This window comes from Corythoichthys intestinalis, chromosome 13 (genome assembly GCF_030265065.1).
Source record: "Corythoichthys intestinalis isolate RoL2023-P3 chromosome 13, ASM3026506v1, whole genome shotgun sequence".
Lineage (NCBI taxonomy): Eukaryota > Metazoa > Chordata > Actinopteri > Syngnathiformes > Syngnathidae > Corythoichthys > Corythoichthys intestinalis.
In genome coordinates this window covers 1,452,343-1,477,365 of record NC_080407.1, presented here as the reverse complement: position 1 = coordinate 1,477,365, position 25,023 = coordinate 1,452,343, and the positions used below count along the sequence as shown (strand labels likewise).

The window sequence follows — 25,023 nt, the reverse complement described above, 5'->3', positions numbered from 1 at the left end:
CTTGGTAGATTTGCAGTGGTCTGATGCTCCTTCCATTTCAATATGATGGCTTGCACAGTGCTCCTTGAGATGTTTAAAGCTCGGGAAATCTTTTTGTATCCAAATCCGGCTTTAAACTTCTCCACAACAGTATCTCGGACCTGCCTGGTGTGTTCCTTGGTTTTCATAATGCTCTCTGCACTTTAAACAGAACCCTGAGACTATCACAGAGCAGGTGCATTTATACGGAGACTTGATTACACACAGGTGGATTCTATTTATCATCATCGGTCATTTAGGACAACATTGGATCATTCAGAGATCCTCACTGAACTTCTGGAGTGAGTTTGCTGCACTGAAAGTAAAGGGGCCGAATAATATTGCACGCCCCACTTTTCAGTTTTTTATTTGTTAAAAAAGTTTAAATTATCCAATAAATGTTGTTCCACTTCACGATTGTGTCCCACTTGTTGTTGATTCTTGACAAAAAAATTACATTTCATATCTTTATGTTTGAAGCCTGAAATGTGGCGAAAGGTTGCAAGATTCAAGGGGGCCGAATACTTTTGCAAGGCACTGTATATATCCGTCTTGTGTCTTATCTTTCCATTCCAACAATAATTTACAGAAAAATATGGCATATTTTAGAGATGGTTTGAATTGCAATTAATTGCGATTAATTTTTAAGCTGTAATTAACTCGACTAAAAATTGTAATTGTTTGACAGCCCTAATTAAAATATATATTTAAAGAGAATATTCACCAAAAGGGCACCTTCCCGTGGTCCACCTCAGCCACAGATACTCTTATGTTGTCAGCATCCCCGCTGAGCGCGTGCGTGCACGCCAAATGAAAAAAATACAAAAGACAGCAGCGCAATTGCTCATTACGCAGAATTGGCCGCGCGGCGCGACGGAGCGAGCGTTCGGGAGTCGGCGGGGGTCCGGTGATGGATGCGCTCATTGTACATCAGGTGCGGGATTCGCAGACGCCCCTTGGGTTGATGCTTTCGCTTCGTCTCAATTTCCTTTTCATTTCCAGACCTTCACGCCTAGTTCGGGGTGGAAAAGCTCAACAAATGCATGTCGAGTAAACAAATCCTTAAATGGCATTTGACCGGGAAAGAGGCAAACGGCTCCAATGATGCTTTTAGCCGTCTTTCCAACGAAAACAAGACGTTACGGCTGGTAAATTGCTTCCGAGGGAAAGCAGACGCTGGCTGTAATTTACATTTCAACAGGCAAGTTGATATCAAAACAGACGCGGCGTAAAATATAAAGCCGATGCGTTTGTTTTCATGAGCCCAGCGAACGACAGACGAACAGATACGATAGCTGTAGTTTTTTTTTTTTTTTGTCTCATCCATCGTTCAGAAATGCACTTTTTACTCCCAGGAGTATAAATATGTATTTTTGCAACTCTTCTTTATTATCACAATAACATGTTAACCGTTAAATACCTGCAACATGTAGAAATTATCAGAGAATCTCAAAATTTGAAAAATAAGGTCCGAATGAAACCTTTTTTTCACATTTGTAAAAAGAAAAGTCGAAATGAATATGTGTAATAAGCGCTCCAATATCTATAACCCTTGCTAAATCCTGTTTTTTTTTTCTCATGGAACCCACCGATGCATGAGTTGACTTGCATCCGTCATTTTTTTTGTCAACATTCTGAGTTAGTCTCAAAATCATGAAATTTTAGGTGTATCAAATGTGATACATTTGGCAATAAAGGGTTAAGAAAACAACTTCATTGTTCACATTCTCTTCAATGGTGCTTTAATGTTTTTTAATTGCTTTTTGATAATAGAGTGCTATTTTTCCTTATTAAAAATAAATTGTGTTTTTGGAGGGACCAGAATAGATGATAAGTATTTTTAAGAGAAATGGAGAACAAATGTGTTATGCCAGCAGCACAATGTAGCTAATTAACAATGCAACAGTCTCAAATTAAACGGTAAATTTTGCTTATTTTGCCAGTGATTCAAAACGTGATAGTCGTCCAATTCATTTTGACTGAACATCTCTTTCGCTGTCAGCGGCACGCAATGAGCTGATAAGAAAATTGATTGACCAACTGATTACACTTGTAAGACACCAGACCCTGGTTTTGTCGGAATGAAATCCCGAACCCACCCTATGTGGAACAGTTTGGACACCCCTGCTTGAGCTAAATATAGTTTCTTGGCAGATGATAAAGAATAAATGCCTCTGAATTTTGGCATAATATCTGTCTACACATGTTACACCACCGTTTGCTGTCATTGGCACTGAAACGTGATCATTCCCTGCCAGCCACCAGACTAAATTTTGTGCAAAAGAAGTCGATCCGCTCTGTCACTTTGGATAAATCCCAGCCAATCACAGAACATAAATTGGACTTTTCTCTGTGGGTTTCAGCTCACGAGAAACGCCGACCCCGAGCCAAATAGGCTTAAACAAGTCCGAGAACGCCACGGGAAACGAGCGCTGAACCCCGACTGAACCGCCAAGTACGTGACGGGAAGAGAAAACCAAAAGGGAAAATTCTGTCCTGACTTTTCAGTGCGTTACCTGGATAGCTAGTGAAGAAATCTGACCTTCTAGCCAGACCCGGCTGTCCCGGCTCGTTGGATCTGCGCCAGCATGGGTCCAGCGAGACCGCTGAAATCCAGCCAGAATGGCAAACTCCACGCGTTCACCTTAGTCTTAACTCTTTGTACTGACTCCATTTTGAAAGGTTTAAAGAAGGCTCACCGAAAACAAATTGACAATCTATTCAGGTCGACAGCGGTCGAAACGGCAAGGCGAAACAGAAACACTTAAGCGGGGAGGCAAGGTCACCCTATCATACGTCAACAAAAGGCTCCAGAGGAAAAATGGCCACGCTTAGTTAAACATTATTGTCTGTTTGTGGACAGGAGGATTCAGAGGTTACCATAGTCCGGGCAACGAGGGTTGTGGATTTTGCCACCTCAGCGTCAAAGGGGCTCTTGGAGTCTTGTCAGGCGTGTTATCAGTTGGATATCAGGCGTTCTCCGGTGTTCCTTGTGTTGGGACAGGGAGTCGTGCCATTTGTTCTGGACTGTTCGGGAGAACTGATTGCGAGAGTTGGTGCGTCAATTAGGGCTACAGCTATTGAATATTTTAGTAATCGAGTAATCGACTGAAAATCCTACCGATTAATCGAGTAATTGGATAGAACATATTTTTAGGTAAGGAACAATTATAAATATACATGAGAAAACAAGACATTTCATCTAATATTGAACCATTTTCAGTCAATCAATGTCTTTATTTTCGATGTACATCTTTGAAAACAGTCAACAATTGCTTCTCAGATGTGACTAGAATAAAAAAAGACCAATTCACTGCTTTCACTGCAAAAACTTTTAGATCTTATAAAATATACATATATTTATATATATATATATATATATATATATATATATATATATATATATATATATATACATATATACAGTGGGGAGAACAAGTATTTGATACACTGACAATGGGAAATGGGAAAACCCATTGGCAGTGTATCAAATACTTGTTCTCCCCACTGTTTATATATATATATATAAATATATATATTTCTTTTAGGGCTGTCAAGCCATTAAAAATTTTAATCGAGTTAATCACAGCTTAAAAATTAATTAATCGTAATTAATCGCAATTCAAACCATCTATAAAATATGCCATATTTTTCTGTAAATTATTGCTGGAATGGAAAGATAAGACACAAGACGGATATATACATTCAATATACTGTACATAAGTACTGTATTTGTTTACTATAACAATAAATCAACAAGATGGCATTAACATTATTAACATTCTCTTCAAGCGATCCATGGATAGAAAGACTTGTAGTTCTTAAAAGATAAATGTTAGTACAGGTTATAGAAATTTTATACTAAAACCCCTCTTAATGTTTTTGTTTTTATAAAATTTGTAAAATTTTCAACCAAAAAATAAACTAGTAGCTCGCCATTGTTGATGTCAATAATTACACAAGGCTCGGGTTGCTGAAAAACCCATAAAATCAGTCACACCCAAGCGCCAGCAGAGGGCGACAAAAAACAAGTAACAAATGGACATGACACTGCTGTCATTTTAATCTGTTTGAGTGTAGCATGTGCGTTAAATGCGTCAAATATTTTAACGCGATTCATTTAAAAAATTAATTTCCGCCCGTTAATGCGATAATTTAGACCGCCTTAATATATTTCTTACCTAAAAATGCCATTACGCTTGATAACACACATCACTTAAAAGTTAAGTGTTTTCCCACGTGTTTCAATTGAATTTCCATTTGTGTCAAGCCATTTTGAAATTCTGGTTAAGTTTTAAGTTAGTCTAAACTGTAAGTCCTGATAGGTTTTGGAGTTTTTGCAGTGTTTAAAATAAATGAATTGTAACATATCAGGTTATAATATGGCGGGGATATTTGCATGCGTTCCTGAGTGCACCGTGTGACGTGCGGGGGTGAGGGAGGTGCGGGAGAGCACGAGACTTGCCTTCCTGTTGTTGTTGTCGTTCCACAAGTTCCCAAAAAAGAAATAATTGCAACTTAACGAAGCGGGTGACTCTTTGTCAACGTTACGGTATTATACCTGCTGTATTGGAACACATTAGGGACCAGTGCTACTTGGTGTTTTATCCAGCAATGACTACTGAGCTAAAATTGACAGTTAGCTTTATCATATTTTCATTTTACACCCTCATCACTCTACAGCGCTATGTTTTCACAGATTAAATAAAGCCTGTATATAAGACATGTTAGCCACGCATCGACAGTGGTCTTAATAGAAACCTAGCCCTTCGCAGGGCTAACGTTACGTACGTGAGCGAGTGACAGTAACGCTAATCTTATTAGCGCTGAGAAGTGTACTGCTTTAAGATGGCGGCTGTTTACTAACACCACTGACTCTGTCATTTTGCATCTAGTTCAACATACATGTGATATCTATGAGACGCATCAGATGCTACCTGCTATCGCTGTAGCATCATGCGGGCTAGTTTTTAGTAACGTCGGTGTAGTTTGTAGCGGCTGTCGGCTGCAGAAAAGTTATATAATTTTTTTATTGTTTCTTCCTCTCTGCACGTGACACCAGCGCGTTGTCCCGCATTAAAAGTGATGCTTAGAGCTGGCAAAATGAAACGATTCCTCGAATATTCATTTCAGCTCTAGCGTCAATCGTGCTCAGTCAGTTGTATGACGCACGCCCTGGGCTTCCGTGATAAGAAGGCGTTGTTTATCTCTTATGCCCTATATTCTGCTTGTTTTCCTTAAACTATGGTATAAGTGTTATTTATTTTATATTGGGTGTGTAAGAGTAGTACAAACAGTAAATACGAGAAACGATACTATTCCCTGACTGATTATATTAAGTGTGTTAGTATAATGCAAAAAGTTAGACGGTGCCTACGAGAAAAAGTCATCTTTTTCACTAACCAAAACTCAATTTGTGTCAGTCAATTGTCGGACGTCAGCACGCATCTTATCTGATATTCATGCGCCCATAAGTACATTTTCTACCATTCTTCGGTAGTTCTTTTCATGAACAATCGAAAGGTTCTGTTCTTTCCAGACCACGGCTGTATTTTGTTGCCGGGCAGACACCGAGGTCGCCGAGCTAATTAAATTACGCCACCCACCGCGGGGGTAGGCGTAATTACTTTCTCCCCAAATCCAAGCTAATCCCACCCCCACTTGAGTCTCCGGGAACAGAGTCTCATGCGTTCCGGACGTTCCGCCAATTGGCCGAGCGTTCGCCGTTCCTTTAAAAAACAGAAACTTTTTGGCGTTCGACGCGAGGTGAACATCTGCGCGTCGGCGTCGCTGACCCGAGCAGGTGTTGTGCTGCGCGTGCTTGAAAAGGCGCACCTGTGCCTGCTGAAAAGATGCCTGTGAATACTTCCATATTTCAACAGCCACTTATCCGGCAGCGAGCCTGTCAGCTGTTGGCGGCGGCGACAGCGGCGGCTTCCTGTCAGCGAGAATGCTAGCGGGGGAGGAGGCGATTGGAGGAACAAATGCAGAAGAGATTTCCGTCAATCACTTCACGCGGATTTCCATCCCGTTTCCCGCTAAGTTAGGATTCATAGCCGATTTTTTTCCAAATGGCGGCTACGCTAAATTAGCTTCTCGTGAAAACAAGTTATTGTTTTAGCTAGGAATTTCCATTTAGACGGTGACATGACGGCACGCGACTACAGTCAGTGGCGTACTTGGCAATTTTGGGGCCTAAGGCGAACATATGGCACAGGGGCCCTCTTCATGGGTCAGGGGTTAAAAAGGTGAGAAGGGTGTCGAGGAAAGATGTTCCGGTACACTAGGGCTGCCCTAAACGACAAATTTTCTCCTGATTAGTTAGCCAACTAGTTTTACGATTAGGCGAGTAATCTAATAATTTTCTTTTCTTTTTTTTTTTTTTTACTAATGTAACCCGAGTCTGATCTGTGCCGCCCCGCGTTCCGCTCCCACCTCTGACTAGGCTGGGACGCGAACCCGCGCGCCGCGACAAATCTGGCGGCAGGCAAGGACGGTAACCACTGCGCCAATAAAGCTCGAGCCAACGGCGCAGCCGTTAGCGACCTTACATGAAGGAATCGGCGGGGAGGTTTCCACGTGCTACAACGGATACACTTTCTGTGTACCCGTTACACTAATTTAGCAATGAAATTTTAGTTGACGCTTATTAATTCACAAAACCATTTTGGAACACTTAAATTCTTTATCAAAGTACAAATAATCATGTAAATAACAATAATTAATCATAAATAAACAATGAGGTTAAATGCTGACAGCTTTTACTAGTGCAAAAGAATGGAAAGTACACAGATTCAGAACACTGATTTTGCCTTTCCAACATGATTCAAAACAATTCTTAAAATTTTTTTTTATTATTATAGTATACTACTATATATAATGGTAGTATAATAATTATAATAATTATTCATTGCCAATCATATTTGTCATAAAGAGTCTCTTTTGAAAGCTATTCTTAGTTTAGAATCTGTATTCTGTAGTATTTACTCTACATATTGTAATATTAATTCTGAAGTATGTGGGATTAACTCCAGAAATCGTTATTTATATGACGAACATAACGTGCTTTTATTTTGAAATGTTCACCGGAGGTACGTTCGCTAAACCGCTAACCGAAAGCTTTACACTCTGTTAAAAAAAACATTCTTCGTCATTGCTTGTGGTGTCACTAATAGATTTAATTTTTTTTTCGTTAGCAAATGCTGTTAACCAGCTGTTGAGTGTTATTGTATGACTGATAGGAACTGTACTGCATTGTTTCGCCACAGGGTGTGCTGTCGTGTATTTTATGTTTGGTGTGAAGAAGAAGAAAGTCAAAAGAGGCATAAGCGGCCTGTTTTCAACGTCTCCTTCACTGCACTTTGGCTCTCATGGAGAGCACGTTCACTCATGTGTTCGAAAAAAACGATAGCTGACTTGCAAAGTAGCAAGTGAGCTGTAAAAATAGCGAGCTTAGTGGCGTGAAAAACGCGGGAGAGCTGGGTGAAGCTAACGAACAGCTAAGCGGAGCTAAGCGAAGCTAAACGGCGCTAAATGAAGCTAAGCGACTGATACTCAGTCCGTCGTCGTGGAACAGCAATTAGTGCGTGTTTGTTGGGGAGAAATAATAAAAATGCAGCATTCAAATGGCTTTCTTTTTTGTTTTGTTATTCGTTAGTTTGGTATGCTGACATAATTATACATGCTGCTGGCTCTGGTGGCCCAATCCCTTGCTTGTTGGGGCAAGGGCAGCTGGTTGGGGGTCCCCCGACTGGTTGGGGGCCTAAGGCGATCGCCTACTTCGCCTGAATAGTAGATCCGCCTATGACTACAGTCCTCGTAATGCCAAGTCACACGAGGCGGTAGCTTAGCAACGAGCTTAAATATTGCGTCAGACAATCCACCTGTGGGAGTACATTCGATTCCCTCGGGGAGGAACTCAGCGAGATAGAAAGCTAAAGAGAAATTGCGCGTTGACGTTCCGACAAAAAGACGGTGAACAAGACGTAACCGTGGCCGGGCTTCTAAAAGAAGTGGTGGGGCCATTATGGATAATGGCACTGGCATTTTGGGAACAGTGAAGTGAAGCGCAGACCAGGCAAATGCCACAAAACCAATGGAATGGGATGACTTGGCTCATCTTTCAGTGCCATTGACGGCGCTAGTCGTCCAATTCCTTTTGACTGGGAGGGGTGAATGAATGAACGTTCAATGAGTTGAACTTTTTTTCCTGCTCAAATATTGGTGCCATTTGCAGGCATCCGTGTTTGCTTTGTCCCCCGATGGCACTCCACGATGTTGTGCATCTCCCACACTGAGCTGAGCTTTATTTACCCTGACACGCGTCCGCATGTACGCTCAACCCCCCCATCGCCTGTCCTTTTTCTTCCACCGTATCGCACGCGCATCTACCTGACACTTTCTATTATGCGCGACGGCTGCCACTTTCTCTGCTTATTATTATCCGCCCGGTGACCAAAAATACACCCGAGCAAGACGGTAAGGAATTTGTGCTCTTGAAATTGAGAGTGTTCCCCCCCAGAATGTCTCTTTAATATGCAATGATTTTAAAAAAATGAATCCATTTTAAAATGAAAAAAGACACTCTGCCCCCTGTCCAGAGTTAGCTGGTATAGCCTCTAGGATAAGCGCTCCAGAAAATGAATGGCAGAGGATAAAGAATATATTCCTCTAAATATTGGCCTATCTGTCGCCACGTGTTGCTCCACCGTTTTCTAATCATTCCCGCGGCTAATGCTTGCTTCGAGTGGGCGCGCTATCGATACGTTTGTGCTAGGAGGGGGTGCACGTGGCGTCATTTTCACACACGCTAACCCAGTGATTGTTGTTTTCACAGTGCAGAGGGTGCGAGTGGGTGGGAGAAAATCAGAAATAGCCAGCGCTGGGATGCGGTGGGATATGTGCGTTTTGTCTGACGGGAGAAGAAGACAGCCAGTTTGTGTGCGCGTGCATGCGCGGGGGGCTTGAGTAGGTGGGCGGGAAGAGAGTGTCACGGACGGATAGAGAGAGAGAGAGAGAGAGAGAGAGAGAAAGAGAGAGGCTGAAGAGGCAGCCGCTCGCTCGCTGGCTGGATGCTGAAGTGTGCCGTCGGGAGCGTTTCTCCAGCAGCAGCGGCCGTCGTCGTGGCTTTCCGAGCGCTTTTCATTGCTGACGTTTGGCTTTCGTTTGCATAGAGCGGCCCTCGCGACTTGACCCCGGCACCCCGCGCAGAGCCCTCATTCCGGAAAGTGGGAACAAGACAAACGGTCAGCCAGCCAGCGCTCCCGGGAAGACGAGACTGCTGCCAGGTAGGACGCTATGTGACGCGCACGAGTCCGCCCGCGCGCGCGCGCACGCACGCGCAAGGTCGTGATTGCTGGAAACCGTAAGAGGGAGGCGGGCGCGGTGACAGGTGTCAGATTGGGTATGACGGGATTACTGGAAAGGAGTCAATCCCCCAAAAGGAGCGGTTTTAGCCGTGTGTGGTAAAGTAACAGGCGCTTTTCCTTCGCTTACTTTTTGGGCTTTTTTTTTTTTTTTTTTTTTTTTTCGCGCACACAAACATTGGCAAATTCAGTATCGGATTTTAGGAAGATAATTGTTTGGTGAAACGCCGTACCTGATGGTTCAGGGATCATGGTATATCATAGCAAATCTTGGATGACAAGCAGTTTAGCCCCACCCCTTTGGGCACGTGGTTGGGATGTCACTTTTAATCTTTTCCACGAAAAAAAGTCCATTTTTACAATGAAAACCATTATTTCTTAAAATCATGGAGGAACTTTTTTTGCTCAGATATAGAAATTGCTATGACCTTGACACAACCTCGATGGAAAAATTCTGCCCGATCTTTGCCCGTGTAATGTTTTCAACAATATTATTTATCTCTTTTGAGGCTGTGTTTTTGTTGATTCCTTTATCACAGAGAAAGTATTGGTTTACTTTATTATCTATTTATCATCTGAAAATACCCCCCACCCCCCCAAAAAAAGCATTCCTTTATGTTTGCCCTTCTGTGCTCTAAATGGCTCCTTCTGAAGGGGCGGGGCTGGGGGATTCTTTGCCTTGGGGTGGGTCTCAGCTGTCATCTCCATCCCACAACGTCATTTCAGGACCCCGGACAGCGCACGAGCTCCTTTCTCGAGGACAGCCGTTACATAACGATGCCACATTTGAATATTTACTATAGCTGTGACTCACTCACCAGCGCTCGCACATAATTACAACCGGGTCTCTTCACTCTTTCACTACCATTGACGGTGATCGATGTCCAATCCCTTTGGAACGTCGAACGTGTGTTCCTTTGTTTTACCACACACAAATATGCAAAGCGGCGTGACATTGATTGTGCGCAACACCCCCAAACAACAACATCTTGCCCCCCGGCCTCACTTATCACCATCGGACAGCCGAGTCGCCCTCGACTCCCCCCTCCGTCGTACACATGTCGACTAATTGAGGCGACTAATAACCAGCTCGGGTCATTTGTACTATATGTAACCATTAGCATAATTGAACAGGCGCGAGATGGAAGCGCTGTAAGACGTGTTCAATAGTCTGCCAATATGGCGGAATTGATGGCGGGTTTTGATGGCAAAGTTGCGGATTAATCGCCTAATTGTTCAGCTGGTGTAAGTTAATAGAAGTGTACATGGTGCAATACATAGGCCGCCATATAGCATTATTAACGATCCTGATTAGTTGATTCAGGTGTGTTAGAGGAGGGAGACATGGAAAACAAGTTGGATAGGGGCTCTCGAGGACCGGGATTGGGCACCCGTGATTTAATGTAAATAATCAGCTTTTTTTTTTTCAAGGCTGTCAAAATTATCGCGTTAACGGGCGGTAATTATTTCTTTTAATTAATCACGTTAAAATATTTGACGCATTTAACACACATTTCCTGCTCAAATAGATTAAAATAACAGCACAGTGTCATGTCCACTTGTTACTTGTGTTTTTTGGTGTTTTGTCGCCCTCTGCTGGCGCTTGGGTGCGACTGATTTTACGGGTTTCAGCACCATGAGCATGGTGTAATTATTGACATCAACAATGGCGAGCTACTAGTTCTTTTTTTTTTTATTTTGAAAATTTTACAAATTTTATTAAAATGAAAACATTAAGAGATATGGCATATTTTCTAGATGGTTTGAATTGCGATTAATTACGATTCAATAATTTTTAAGCTGTGATTAACTCGATTAAAAATTTTAAGTTTGACAGCCCTATTTTTTTAATAGATTATATTTACTTGTTTTTTTTAATCAAAAATGTATTGTACATCATTATTATTAATTATTGTAAATATATATATTTTTTAAGTACACTTAGCATCAAGAGTATCCGAAAAAAAAAAAGAGACAGAATGTGAGCTGTTTTTTTCAACTGTAAACTATTCATCTCCTCTGATGCTAACGGCGCCCCCACCAGGTGTTTTTACCCTCCACGGTTCGTCGCTTCCTTGGTTAGCAGCAATTAAAACATCCGTCACACCGTTAGGCTATCAAGAGGAAGTCAGAGCGCCGCGGTTATCTTCGTCATCGTCCTTTTTTTTTTTTTTTTTCCCCCTTCCGCGCTCTCTTCAAACTCCAAACGGAGGCTAATCGCCCATCTCGAACCGGCGCATTTATCCGCCCGGGAACAGATCCCATTACAGATGCGTCCCGCGCCGGGTTTGTGCTCTCCTGGCGGAACGCCGCGTGCATAATATTCAGCCGTCCTCACCTCGTCCGCCGTCGCGTCGTGACTGCAATTTGGGAACGCGGCGGAATCGCAATGTTCCGGGTGAAAAGATCAGGAGAGCGCCTTGAAGATTGACATCGATATTCCGAAACCGTCTCTCGGCGCGCTCTTCATCAACAATCGTAACGCCACTGTCAAAATTCTTTCAATTTATTTCTGTGGTCCAGCGTGGAATCTTAAAATACAAGTTTAATCCTGTCCACTGTCACACTCATAACTCAAAAACTCGTAATTTAAATCACGGCACGTCAAGGGAATCAAATTTTCCGGCCGAAAGGATCGGGATTGCGCTTTAGTGTAAATCCACATCCTGTCATTCCGTCGCCGTGAAAACATCAGTCCACATACCCTTGACGCCGTTCGCCCCCGCCCGGATCCGCCTTGAAACAAATTACCCAGGATGCACCTGGGAGAGGTAGTGAAGAGCGGATTACGGCGGCACGTTTCTGACATTCATTTAATATGCCACACTAATGGACTGTTTCGAGCCCCCCGCTGTGTGTTTGTGTATTGGGTCCTCGTATGAATCACTTCTTGTGCCAATTTCACACAACTTTCATTGTCATTTTGCACGGTCACATAAATTTTGCTGGCGATGGATGGCAGTTTTGTGATATTTAACAACGTTAAGCTCTTTTATGCTCAGTCGGTGACTTTGGTTTATTGACGACATGACACAAAAACCTACAGTACCATAATACTATGTAGTACTAATATAATATAATACTAATAATACTATACTAGCTCATGCCATTTTAAGAAATTTCGGGATATTATTTTGCATAAAAGTGAAGGAATCTGGCCTTCTTGCCAGACCGCCGGAATCGCGCTAGCCAAACCGCCGGACCCGCGCCGGAGCGGCTCCAACGGCCCGGGCCGGCGAGACCCCGACAATCCGGCCAACAAGGCAAACTCGGCGCGTTCACCTTAGTCTTAATGCTTTGTACTGACTCCATTTTGAAATGGTTAAAGAAGACTCCCCGAGAACAAGTTGACAATTTATTCGGGTCGACAGCGATCAAACAGAAGGCGAGGAGGCAGACTCGTTCCAAGGTCACCATATACGAAGTCGACAAAAGGTTCAAGAGAAAAAATGACAACGCTTAGTTAAACATTCAATCTTTTGAAAGCTCTCGCGGGGCGGGCCGCGGGCAGGAGGAAGGGTGTGTTTGGGATTATTGTCTGTTTGTGGATTGGACTGGAGGATTCGGGAGTTACTGTTGTCCGGGCAATCAGGGTTGTGGATTTTGCCATCTCAGCGTCAAAGGGGCTCTTGGAGTCTTGTCAGTTGTGTTATCAGTTGGATATCGGCCGTTCTCCGATGCTCCTTGTGTTGAGACAGAGTGTCCCGCCATTTGTTCTGGACTGCCCGGGAGAACTGATTGCGAGAGGGCTCGTCAGCGTCAATCTTGCTCAGTCAGTTGCATGACGCACACGTTGGTTTTCCGTGATAAGAAGGCGTTATTTATCTCTTATGCCCTATATTCTGCTTGTTTTCCTTAAACTAATAAGTGCTATTTAGTGTGTTAGAGTAATACAAACAGTAAATACGAGAAAAGGCACTATTCCCTGATGGATTATATTAAGTGTGTTAGAGTAATGCAAACAGTGAGACGGTGGCTACGTACAAGAAAAGGTACTCTCCTTCAAAAGGATGGCAGCCACACAAACTGCCGTTAGACCCTCCGAGACTTTTGTGCCTGACCAATGCTGTGTCGGTGTTATTGAACATTTGTCCGTTGGCCCCTCTACATCAAATTGATGTTGTTGTCATATTGTGCGTTATTTTTAATCCGCAAATGAGCGTGTTTGCTCTCCAACAATGCGAGCGAGTGAGCGTGCAATCAGGGCTCCCGCGTGCGTTTCTTTGGAATCGTGCGACAACTCGAGCATCCACATTGTTCATTTTCTCGCCCAATTTTCCCTCCTTAAGATGACACTAATTATAAAAGCCTCTTTCTTGGATGCCGCATTTCCCAGAAAGCAATTATCTACTCCACGCACAAAAGAGCTTAAGCGAGCACAATTTGGTTTGGAGGGTCCAGCAGGTTGAGGCATAATTGAATATGTTTGACAATTAGTAGGCGCGGCGACGCCAGGCGAGGCATGTGCTTTAACCCAAAACAGGTTTTCGGTTCCTGCTTTTCTGACCTCGGCCGCTCTTTACTCGACTCGCCTTTTGCCTTTATCTGATCGGCCTGAGGACGCGCTCCTCGTCGGCGTATCGATCGCGACATCGATCCTCTTTAGCGGCGTACGCCGACGTCATTGAGCATCACGTGATGGAGGCCGGGTCGGTGTATTCCCTTTTACATCCGGCACTGAAGCCGCCGAGTGATTCGGAGCCTGAAAAGATTTGGAATATGATGGGGAAAATGAGTCAGAAGTCACCCAGAGTAATAGTAGGTCATTAGGTCAGAATGTTCTGAAATTGACATTTCGTCATTAAAGGAAAATTACAAACCAACTCATATTCTTGTGAAATACACATTGCAAAGCTTAAAAAAAATTGCATCTGTGAAAGGTATTCCACCAAGACGCCTGTTTTCCGAAATTTCCGGGTTCGCAGTGAGTCTGTAACAGGCACACTTTTGCGAAATATATGATGTTTATTGATTACAATCCCACAAAAACAAGCACAGCATGTAATAACAATAACGCTAGATCTAGATTGTCACTTCTAAAATCCCAGCGCTACCATTAAAGCACACAAGATATTCCCTAGCAATGAAAACTCTTACCGTTGACAAAAGGTTGGAGAGCCAACGCCCTGGTCGAGCTGGCAGTGTAATAAGGCCGGGCGATTCGTACGTTATCCACGGCTGACTCCAACGGGGTTGGGAAATGTCCCAGCTCTTGTAGCAGGGGTGGCCGGCCCCCCCCTCTCAGGAGACGTGCTGCCTGCCCAAAAATGGTAATCTTAACATGTCTTTGCTCAACCCCTTAGGAGATGACCCCCGTGTCCAAAAATGGTTGATTAACATGTTTTGCAGTCTCAGCAGTAAATGTTATAATAGTTACTATGGCTACGAGGCAGCAGGCGTCAGAGTGGTGGTAAACAAGAAGTTGATACAGTATAAGGAGTTGTACAGTCAGTCCCAAAAAAATTCATACATCTCAAAGGCAGTCATCACAATACGTGGATCCATTTCGGGTCACACTATATTTCTCCCATCAACGCCGTGCACTATTTAAAAAAATAATTGCTCGTTTTTGTAAATATTACCGTAATGGCCCAAATATAAGACGGTGTTTTTTGGATTGAAATAAGACTGGAAAAGTGGGAGTCGTCTTATATTCTGGGTTTAGACATTATACCCATTCACGACGCTAGATGTCGCCAGATATCATTGAAGCGAATGCTGAACTTGAGGATTAATGTTCTGTCGTGACAGATCTCAGCTACTCTCAAGTTTAACCAGTTTGCATTATTTTATTGCAACGTTTTTCCTTATTCAGATTTGTTTCAAAACTACACTTAGACCTCTCTTTGATGGTTAATGCAGTTATTGCAATTTTTTTGTTTTATTACAATAGATTGGTTTATTTACATTTCAAAAACCAGAAGCCATTCATTTACGAATGTGATTGCACTATTTAGATGTTCAGATATTGAGATTTGAATGAGGAAAAATAGCATGCTTTTTCTCTCAAATATATTGTTCTAATCATTTGTGCTGTAAATATTTTCTGTGTAAAAATTAATTTGGTGTTCAAAAAGTCTTTTTTTCAAACTTTAGTCTTGAAACAGAGGGGGTCGTCTTATAATCAGGGCCGTCTTAGATTCGGGCCAACACAGTATTCATATTTACTGTAAGTTTCAGACTATAAGGTGCACTTAAAATCCTTAATTCTACCCAGGTATCGATAGTGTGCCTTACGTAGGAGCTGCCAGTCTCCCAGTTCAAATGCATTGGACGTCAATGGCCCTGAAAGAGTTCAAATAAAATAGCTCGTTTGCCCGTGCTAGATCCTAAATAGCTTTAGAAGGAGAATTTTCCCGCTCCTTCCCAAGGTTCCCGGACACGTGCGAGATCCTCGTGTGCCATCCTGGGTTTCCATGACGACCGCGATCCCCGCATGATAATGGGATTCCCGACGAAGCCGTGAAAACGCTCTTCCGCGCTCGCCGTAGCTACTAATGAAGTAGCCCGACCCGAACTTCTACAATATGGCAGCGTTTTCGTTTTTTTGTTTGTTTGTTTCATCCGGAAGATGAATGATTTGTAGTTGTTAAAGAAAGACGAGGCCCGACGGAGCGGGAAAGAGCGTGACAACTATAGATCCGACTCTCCTTTTGCCGAGACAAATAACCTCGTTACCCAACGGGAGCATTCAAAATAGGATCATGTCGGGAAAAGCGCCTCGGGGGAGACCGCGCAGACCTGCTGCTTTTTTGATTCTCCTTTCACCCGAAAGACAAAGCGCCGGCTCGGTCTTGTGCTTTTATGCGCCGATTGGCTGCTAGGATGCATTTGTGTCACTTTCATAGTCGCCTACGGGCCTTATTTGTGAGACGATGTGGGCCCCAAATGAGCCTGCGATTGAGTCATTGGTTGCCTGTGACGGCGATAGACGTCCGACCCATTTGGACTGTCAAGCCTGATGCTAATAAAGTTATGAATAACTGTAACTATTTTATACAGCGGTACTTACAAATGTCTCTACATACAGAAATTCCGGGTTAAGACACACCTCAACGGGAAATTATTGCCTTTTGTTACGAAAGACATTCCAGAAGACGAAAGGCAAAAATACAGTATGGCCGATTCTCGCAGCTTACTGAACGTAACATACCGTATTGGCCCGAATGTAAGACGGCCCTGATTATAAGACGACCCTCTCTTTTTCAAGACTCAAGTTTGAAAAATGACTTTTTTAACACCAAATGAATTTTTATACAGAAAATAATTACAGTACATCTGAAACAAATGATTATAACAATATATTTGAGAGAAAAAGCATGTCATTTTTCCTCATTCAAATCTCAATATCTGAAAATTTAAATATGTTAAAGTGCAATCACATTCGTAAATGAATGGCTTCTGTTTTTTGAAATGTAAATAAACCAATCTATTAGGCCTGCAGCTATCGATTATTTTAGTAGTCGATTAATCGATGAATTAGTTAGTTTGAATAATCCAGTAATCGGATAAGGAACATGAAAAATTAAATGACCTGAGCTGAGCCTCAAACGGTATAAAAAAATTAATAAATGAAGATCTAGGAACAAAAAAAGAACAACATCGCAAAAGTGCTAGTTTAAATGCTATAAAATGCTAACTTTTTTACAATGCTCTTAATGGTTCAGACACATATTCCCACAAAAATAGGCTAAATATACCTATAAACTGAATTACGAATGCATAAAAAAAAAAACATTAGCTCAAACAAAATTTAGCTTATGTTGGTCTAAACAGGGAGCACCTGGATTCAGGCATGTGAATTGAGGCAGACTAGAAGGCAGTGTGTCCACACAAATCAATAAAACTAAATGCAAACACTTTCAAAATAAACCATTACAACGTCACTTTAATTAAACGAATACTCGAAGCAGCAAAATTTAATTTGAATATTTTTTTCTAATCGAATACTCGAGTTAATCGATTAATCGTTGCAGCACTAGTTCCCAGTCTAAATGGATTGGGCGTCGTGCACCGTCAATGGCAGCCTTAGAGTTAACTGAGACACTATTATGGTGGAAGATTTTGCTTGCAACTTGATGGTTCTTTTTTTGTTTTTGTGTTTTTTAAAAAACATTGAGACCTTTTTAAAACAATATCTCGATTCTTGACAGGAGTATATCGATAACCTTTTGGGATACAAAGTATCACTATATATCACCATTTCGATATTTTGTCACACCCCTACTATTTGCATTGCTTGTAGCGTCACCATGCGTGTGGTTAAATCGGTGAAGCAAAGCGCGGACGTCTTTGGCAGTCTTTGGCGGCCAATCGCTCATCCGGACTTTTTATCCCACGGGTGAGCTCTCCCGCCCCGCCTCTTCACTGTCAACGTGTGACAGGAGGAAGCAGGAAGCTGGCTGTTACTTTCCACTCGATCTATTTTTTTCCCCCTTCCACATCAGTCTGGAGTGTTTACACACAGCTCAAGGTCAAAGTAGGGCAAGCGCGCGCACGCACACAGGCCAGCGAGCAGTCATTTGCATGAAAAAGCAATTTAGTAGATATTTGGGAGGAGGCAGCAGACATCTGGAGGGCACTGGGCTTTCTCCAATTAGACAGAAAACGGAGAGCGCATTCAAGTCGGAACCCCCAGTTAAAATCCTAAATGGAGAATTTGGTTATTTACTCGGCCGAGGCGCTTTTATCTCAAGGTCCGGCTGTCTTATAGATGTTTCAATGCGCATATATTTGTTCTAATATTCAAATAAAGAGTACCGTAATTTTCGCACTATAAGGCGCACCTGACTATAAGCCGCCACCCACCAAATTTGACACGAATACAACATTTGTTCATAGATAAGCCGCACTAGAATATAAGCTGCAGTTGTTCTAACTGTATTATGGGATATTTACACCACAAGATTTTAACCGGGAACACTTTATTTGACAGTGGCATCATGTAACTGTCATAAGACCAAATGAACCACCATGAAGCTTTGAACCAATTGACTGCGAAGCTTCATTGCTTTAAGAAGCTTCATTTGGCCATTACTGTTGCCTTGGGGGAGACAGTGAACCTCTACAGTCACCGTCTGTCAACACTGTTGTTGTCCAACATGCCTCCTAGCATGCATTGCAGTGCTACAGATGTAAATAACAATCAAAATTCATGTTCTGTGCTAATTCTTCAGTTACTGTTCCAGTTGTTTCATTAATTGCTAGTTATGGTATTTGGTAAAACTTTCCTTGACAGTGGTGCCATGAGACCGTTATTAGACAATTATGATTATGACATGACATTTTTAAATGCTTATAACAGATGTCATTTAGTGTTATCTGGCAAATTATCTCACCTTTGAATGGATGTAAAAGATCCAAGCTGGACCTAAATGGATTTAGTGACATAATTTGCCGGATGACACTTAATGACATATGTCATAAGCATTCAGTAATGCCCATGTTAGTGTCATGTCATAATTATGAAGGTCTTATGACACTGTCAAAAAAAGTGGTACCTATTAACCCAAAAAAAATCAACGAATAAGCCGCACTGGACTATAAACCGCAGGATTAAAAATGAAGGAAAAAAGTAGCGTTTTATAGTCCGAAAATGACGGTAGTTTATTTTTCATCGTTGTATATACATTAGGGGTGTGAGAAAATATTGAAATGGTGATATATCATGATACTTTGTATCCCAAAAGGTTATCGAAATGCTCCTGCCAAGAATCGAGATATCGTTTTAAAAAGCTGTCAATGTTTCAAAAAAAATTTAAAAAAGAAAAAAAAAAAAAAAGGAAACAACAAGTTGTTATCAAAATCTTCCACCACTAGCAAAAAAAATGATAGAATCACCAGTCTCGGACGAGCACCCACTCAGACATTTTAATCATGTAGAGCAAACGCGGGTAAAAAGCTTGAAAAAAATAATGAATGAGTTCAAAAATGCAATTCTGTAGCATTCAGAAACACTAAAAGAAATGAATAAAAACATTGCGGTGGTCAGTAAATGTTAATTTTATAGAGCAAGTTCAGGGAAATATGTATGGAATCACTCCATTCTGAGGAAAAAAAAAATGGAATCATGAGAAACAAACAAAGAAATAACAATCTCTAATAGTCAGTAGCACCACCTCTGGCTTTTATGACAGCTTGCAGTCTCTGAGGCATAGATTCGGTGAGTATTCTTCATCACTTTGGTGCCAACTCTCTTTGATTGCAGTTGCCAGATCATCCATGCAGGTCGGAGCCTTGCTGTGGACCATTTTTTTCAATTTCCACCACAGGTTATCAATAGAGTTGGGATCTGGGCTATTTACAAGCCATGACATTGACTGGATGAATCTTTCTCCAAAGATTGCTTCAACTGTTTTAGCTCTGTGGCATGATGCGTTGTCCTCTTGGAAAATGACATATTTTCAATTGAAGGGATAAGTTGTCTAAAATGTCAGTGTATATTTGTGCATTTATTGAAGATTTAACCACGGCAATCTCCCCAGTGCCTTTGCCTGACACGCAGCCCCATATCATCAAGGACTGAGGGAATTTTGATGTCAATCATCTTTGTAAATCTCACTGGAACGGCACCAAACAAAAGTTCCAGTTTGTCAAGAGTCAAGAATCTGCATTGGACAAGGATGATGCTGGAACTTTTGTTTGGCGCTGTTTCAGTGAGACTTTAAATGGCCCAAAATTACCTAATTGCCTGGCATTGACTGCCACTGACAGCCATAGACGTCCAATCCGTTTGAAGTGGGAGGGATGGCAGCGAATGAACGAATGTGCCAGCTTGTTTTTCTGTGAATTAGTTGTTTGTAGAATATCCTAGAATGATTTCCTAACCAACGTATAGATAATCGTTGTATCGCCATATCGTCAGATCATCGTTATCGTGAGCTTTGTATCGCAAATCGTTTCGTATCGTGAGGTACCAAGAGGTTCCCACTCCTAGTATACATGTTATATTTAATATTTATTGGTTAGTTATGCCCAATATCGGTTCGCCCTTTCTCTAATTTACTAGAAAGGAAGCTCAAAGTCAAAGAAGACCGATTTTAGTCCGAAAATAATCCATCAATACTTTTGGTTGTCACGGCGACCGGTGAGTATTATCTCCAAAATGACACGTCTCGTCTCACCCCGACCGGCCACGGCAAGCACAGAAGGCGAGAGCCCAGCGTGAGGTGCACTTAAAGCCGCTGGAAAAGATCCACGTTGTAATACTCTCTCTGCCTGGGATAAATGGAGACAAAGTGCTTGTCATTTCCTTCCTAACACCCTCTAATTCCTGAAAATGTCAGCGGCAGCCGCGTCGCTCTCAGGTGTTTCAAAGCGCAAAAACACAATCGCAGGCGTCAAAATGGCTATTTCCGGACGGATTCGTCGTGCCGGAGAACGGCAAAATAATCAACGACTAATGTTGTAAAATGCATCTTTAACCTGGCACGTTTCGGTAACGTTGACGACGGTCCACGTCCAAATTTACTTGACCCGGCCCCGCCTCTTCAATTGTCGTCAACGGCAACCAATGAGTATCGCCTCAAAATTTGGTAGGCTTCATTTACACAGGTGGGCGACACTAAATTCTTCAAAAATTGTGAAATTCTGTCAAATATTGTTGGCGCAGCTCTTTGGCAAAGTTGAATGATTCTTAACACTTGGATGTTATTATTAACCGGCAGTAGTGCAGCCAATCACCCCTAAATCTGGCGCCTACTGTATCTTCATGATAACGAGATGCATGACAATCAACACGATGTAAAACGTTGAAGGAGTCTGCCATTTTGTTTTAAAGATGCCATTTTCTGCTACTTACCCAGATAGCAAAATATAACTGGAGCAGGCATGGGGCAGATGTATTGCAAATTTCGGCCCAACTTCGTAAAACGGATCCGCCCCAGTGTCTTTTTGAACAATGGCCCAAACTCGGTAAGGAGTCACGTGCCGGATCAGCAACCAGTTTTGGGCCAGAACTGGTCCAAAGTAGCAGACACGACAATAATGTATGGCCTGGATATGGCACACATTTTACCCAATCCGGGCCAGATTTGTATCAAAACCGTTTTCAGTATTAAATTTTGAGTCCATTTTGTACAATGTATCCTACTGTAATGTGGTTATATTGCAAATTAAATTGTCTATTAAAAGCAATAATAGCAACGCTTCTTTTTCATGCCATTTATTAATGCTAACATATTAATGCAACATAGAACAACATAACAATATAACATTGTTTTTTCATAAAATATTTTATTGGAACAAACGACTCCACATTAAAGATGACCCATTTTTAGACAGTTAACAACATATTGTATTTGTTAAGGTGCTGGGGTAACCTAATTCATTGACGATGAGAGGGAGTGGTAGATAGTGTCCAAAGAATCCAGGGGGCACTTTGGTGATTGAACGGGCAGGCGGGCATTTTGCCAGACAAACAGTACAGAATCTAGGAGGGAAAAACACAAAAATTAGCTCAGTATCGGGATTACGAGATTTTTTTTTTTAGCTGAAAGTCACATACTTGTAGGTGAGTTGTTGATCTGGCAATGATGTGAGGCCAAGGACCGTTTCAAGAGCAGCACCTGGTTCCAAGCTCACCCATCTGTGTGTAACCGGTAGGGGTGCACGATATCCATTTTTTTAAAACCGATGCTGATATTGATAACTTCCTGCTCCTCAAGGCTGATACCGATACGAAAAACGTTAATATATATATATAATTTTTCCAATGTATATTCACCTGAGTTTTTGAACACCTGTAGGTCAAAAATAGTAGTGGTTGATTAAGCTTAGATTTGCCTTTGAACAAACCAGAATTTTCATGATGACATGAACATTATTATAAGGAACAAAACAAAGACAGTAACAAAACTTTGCATACTGGAAGAACAGGAGTGGAAACAAACACACAAGTCCCAATCCGACACCGTGCCAAAAATATTATTAATAGGGCCGATAATATATTATGTTATCGGATTTATTGGGATGACGTCATAATTCCTATTATCGGACCGATGATTATCGTGCACCTCTAGTACCCGGTGTGTCCGCGCCGACCGTGTTCCGATCCCCCTTGCTCAGGTCAGGGCTCGAACCCATGCCGCACGACGCGTCTACTCGGCAGGCAGAGACACTGACCGCCAGGCCATAAGCTCGAGCTGATGGCCTAGCCGCCAGCGCACCCACATGAAGGAATCGGAGGGAAGGTTTTCCACGCACCGCTCACACACGTGGACCTGCGTGTACCCGTTACATGTGCAATCAAGGCGTTAAACGGTTGTGATTGCTATGCGGATCTGGCGAGCTGAGGCCGGATCCAGCACGTGGTCGCCTGCTATTGGGACGTGGGATATCTTGCGCGCTGTGAGGCAACAGGGGCTGCAGAGTGTCACAATATTCCAGTAAGCTTGAGAACGATAAACCGATACGACCGGATATCCGGTTTTACAGCTGAGAGATACAGCTGTATCGATAGTAAAGTTACCATTCGACAGTAATTAGCCATTAAATATTCAATGAACCGATAGTAGAGATAGAATTCGGCTATCGCATTTAATGCCTAGTTCAATGCATTGCTTAATGGGATAGTAATTTAGCTTTTACTTCACATGCTGCGCTTGTGTCATTCACCACACAGCGCACTTAGATCAAGACCGCACGCATGATGTAATATTGACAAGCACAACTCACGGTTGTGGTTGCCTCAGAAGAACCGCTACTAGTCGCCGTCATTACCCGATCGTCACGGGCGTGTCATCACAACGCGAGAGCTAACAAAACCACTAACGCACGCTCCTTAACGTTTTCTTCACAGCCCAAAACGAAACTAGTAGTGGCAACAAAGCAACATGCTAAAACAATGGATAGTTTGAGCACCGACGCCAGCGACGTGCAGCGATTGATTTTCAACGCACCCAGGAAAACAAAAGTCGGACTTTGAAATGAGGAAGGTAGCCAGATCTGTTCGCATGGGACAGAGCTAGTGTGAAGTGTGGAGCGGTACAGAGATCGTGAGTTTTTAACCCTAAAAAATAACCCACTACAATGGTGGAAAGGGCAGCACGACCCTCTGGAGATTTTTTTCCCCCACGAAACGCAGTCTACTTAAACATGAACATGTGGATTAGTTGATCTTCCTCAAGAAAAAATCTGCCCTTCAAAAAATATATGGACAGTGATGAGGAGTAAAAAAATGTGGAAACACAGGCATAAGTGAATGACTTTGCTGTGTATAAGGTTTAAAGTAATGATTATTGACCTGTCTGTCTAAAATGCCATATTTTTATTCCCCCAATTATACCAGTACTAAAGCATAATTTATTATTTATTTATGATAACATTGCAGGTTTAATTCTTTTTTTCTAGAGCTGTTGCATATAATTAATATATTTTGTTTGTAAGATGTTTACGTTGAAAATTTGCACTTAAATTACTTACCTCTTGTGTTCAAAAACACCAGGAAATACAGTAACAGTGTTGTCTGTCACTGTAGTTTTATTATCAATCCCATCCAACGAAAACGACGGTCATATAGTAAGCCTTAATTTTTTTTCCATAAAAAAGATAAAACATAAGATTGGTATGAAATTTTGTTGTTTAGTTTTGCGCTTAGAAATGTGGTCTTTTTTATATGTTTAAAATACTGTACGAACACACACAACAAATGTTTACTATCGTATCGTTTTCACTCTGTATCGAACCGTATCGTTCTTAAACTGTATCGAATCGCTCGGCCATAAAAATGTATCATTTTTGAATCAAATCGTAACTTGTGTATCTAGATACATATCGAATCGGCTTCATGCCAGAGATTCCCAACCCTATATTCCAGTTGCCTTTCCGCGTTCTATATGTGCACTGACGCAATGATTCAGCATCATTTGCGGGCATTGATAAGCGATCTAAGCGCTATAATGGGACACGCAGGCCGCCTCTGGCAATTAACGTCGGCCATAAATCATCACTTTATCTGGTTCTTCCTGCAGACGCTCTGTCCCGACCAGTAATGCTGATTAATTTTGTTTACGCATCCGACCGGGTCCTCTCGGCTGACCTCGAGCGCGGGCATACCGGGCATTAGCGAAGCAAATATCCCGGCATGCTCTGTGATGTGGCACGGTAATTGGCCTAATGATGGCGCGGGAGAGGGTCCCACTCAGAACACAATGCTGTTTGATTGTATAGCCTCGGTGCTCGGCGGCATTCCGTGCAAAATCAGCGCTCCCTTGTACAGTAGGCGTCTCGCCGCGTTCCAGAAAGCTTGTAATTTGCTTTTTTTAAAACTTTCAATCTAATGCGATGATTTTTTTCCCCTCCCCTTCAGCGTAGGTGGTGATCCGTCTCGATAATCACGACTTTGTAGCGGACGCACTTTTCCGGTTTCCAATTGCTTTTAATCACTCGAGTTTCTACTTGCCGGTTAAGGAGATGTCGGCCTACACGCTTCTGCGTAAAAGCCATTGATTATGATTAGGGGCACAATCACCGACTTGTTACCCGAAGGTCACATCCTCCCGACTCGAGAACATTGAGGTCCGGAACCTGGCCTAATAGTCCAATTTCAGGCTGGCTTCACTCGCTCGGGTCTCGTCCTCCGCGGCAAAATAAGAGCCGGGCCGACTCCACATTACGGATGATAATGGAATGTTTGTATGCC

At 42.3% G+C, this 25,023-nt stretch overlaps 1 protein-coding gene across 6 annotated transcripts in view; it reads left to right on the top strand.

Annotated features, from left to right (window-relative positions):
* Positions 1-25,023, top strand: part of syt1a (synaptotagmin Ia) — an 83,973-nt gene that overhangs the window by 15,357 nt on the left and 43,593 nt on the right. The window contains exon 2 of one of the 6 annotated variants that reach the window (XM_057853777.1): positions 9,192-9,306. The gene's annotated coding sequence lies outside the window, so the exon portion shown is untranslated. Of the gene's footprint in view, positions 1-8,989; positions 9,307-25,023 lie in introns of those variants that run through there. The other 5 variants (XM_057853778.1, XM_057853780.1, XM_057853776.1 and 2 more) reach the window with 5 other exon arrangements.